Below are 2,300 nucleotides of genomic sequence, written 5' to 3'. Positions count from 1 at the left end.
CTTTTTAGGGGTAACTTTTTTCTGTTGTCTGTGTTTGTAATATTTTTGTCTGCGTTTGAATCTGTTCATTTTTGTCTCTTTGTCCTTGCTGTGTGTTGCTCGTGTTGTATATTCACTGTTCTTTTTAGGGGTAACTTTTTTCTGTTGTCTGTGTTTGTAATATTTTTGTCTGCGTTTGAATCTGTTCATTTTTGTCTCTTTGTCCTTGCTGTGTGTTACTTGTGTTGTATATTCACTGTTCTTTTTAGGGGTAACTTTTTCCATTTTGCTGTCTGGGTTTGTAATGTATTTTGTCTTTGTTCGTATCTGCTCTCGTTTCCCTGAAAGTGTGCATGCGCCTTAATACGGTTTAGGACAGTTGACTTTTTATTCCACAGGGGTGTCAGGATTTCACCACAACCGTTCGGATTCTAATAAAATCTTCTTAGGCTAGCATGAGGAAATTGCAGTTTAGTCTCAACACAACAATGCAAGAAATTGCATTGGACTACACGTCACCTGTAGACGCATGATATAGAATAATGAGTAACCGGTTGAATAACAACAACAACAATAACACAATTTGATCCGAAATGAAATAGACAACAATGAAAACGAAAATAGCTAATACCGATTCTTTATTAGGCACTATGGCCCTAACACAGAGGGGACAGCACAAAGCTGCATTGAGCCCCACTCTACGAAAACGAAGATAGCTAATACCGATTCTTTATTAGGCACTATGGCCCTAACACAGAGGGGACAGCACAAGGCTGCATTGAGCCCCACTCTACGAAAACGAAAATAGCTAATACCGATTCTTTATTAGGCACTATGGCCCTAACACAGAGGGGACAGCACAAAGCTGCATTGAGCCCCACTCTACAAAAACGAAAATAGCTAATACATGATCAACAACAGTAAGCGGTTCTGATTTAGGCACAAATACATTTTGAGGGGTGGGAGTTAGTTGCTTTCATTGACACGTACGTATATACATACATATATTAGTGTGTGAGTGTACATATTTGTCTTCGTTCTTGTCTATGAATGTGACGACTAAATCATATGTATTAATGTTGATTCCAAATTTTGGCAAAAAGCCAAAAATTTTCGGATGGAGGTGGGGGATAGTGGATTACATCGATCTCAAAAGGATGAAAGGGAAAGTCGACCTCAACGGTATTTGAACTGACAATATAAAGCTGGGAGAAATATCGCTCAGCTTTTTGTCTGGCAAAGTAACAATTTTGCCAGCTCGCCGAATTCATGTATAGTAATATTAATTTCAATTTCAAATTTTGGCCCAAGACCAGAAAATTTCGAGGTCATTTATATCGACTCCAGGGCCCAACTGGTGATCGACCCCGAAAAAATGAAAGACTAAGAGGACCTCGGCAGAATTTGAACTCAAAACGGAAAGCGTTGTGCTCGGCGGCCTGACGACTCTGCCAGTTCGTTGCTTTCAGACGTGTTTTAATATTAGCAAATGCTTCTTCTGCTGGAGTCGACTTTGCCCATCATTCTTTGGAGATCGATAAAATAAATACTAGTTTAGCACAGGTGTCGATACAAACGACTTAGCCTTTCCCCCAAATTTGCTGGTCTTGTCCCAAAATTTGAATTCAATATTAATAACGCTTTCTAACTTTGGTACAAAAACAGACATTTTTATTGAAGAGAATAAATTTAATTGGTTAAATCTATTCCAGTTTTTGACTTGAGCCGCAATCCTGTGATTTTTAATTGTTTATACTAACCCAGTTCTATTGGAAGAGGCAGGACGTCTTAAAGCAATTTCAAAATTATTTTGTTATTATTCCCTTAGAATAACCGAAAGAAAATTCGCAAGAAATTTTGACCGATATTCTGATTATTCTACCACCTACATCTCTTGGCAAAGTGAATAATAACAGAATAATTTTGAAATTGCTTTAAGACGTCCTGCCTCTTCCAATAGAACTGGGTTAGTATAAACAATAAAAAATCACAGGATTGCGGCTCAAGTTACGGATTTTAGGTTGGACGACGAGTAGACATTTGTATGAGTAAACTTCTAGTGAAAAATGAAATGTTAATAACATCTTTTATCGTTTAGTTGTTTCAGTCATTGGACTGCAGTCCTGCTTGCGCACGGCTTTCAAGGATTTTGTCGAACAAATCAACCCAGGTACTTTTTGTTTTCAAACCTGGTACTTTTTCTGTCGGTATTTTTTGCCGAACCGCTATCTGCGTCAACGTAAGCAAATCAACTCCTGTTTGTTAAGAGGTGGTGGGGAACAAAGATACACACATAAATATATATACACACACATATATAC

Source organism: Octopus bimaculoides, chromosome 5 (assembly GCF_001194135.2).
Source record: "Octopus bimaculoides isolate UCB-OBI-ISO-001 chromosome 5, ASM119413v2, whole genome shotgun sequence".
Classification (NCBI taxonomy): domain Eukaryota; kingdom Metazoa; phylum Mollusca; class Cephalopoda; order Octopoda; family Octopodidae; genus Octopus; species Octopus bimaculoides.
The sequence above is the reverse complement of the archived record's forward strand: the minus strand, read 5'-3'. Positions refer to the sequence as shown.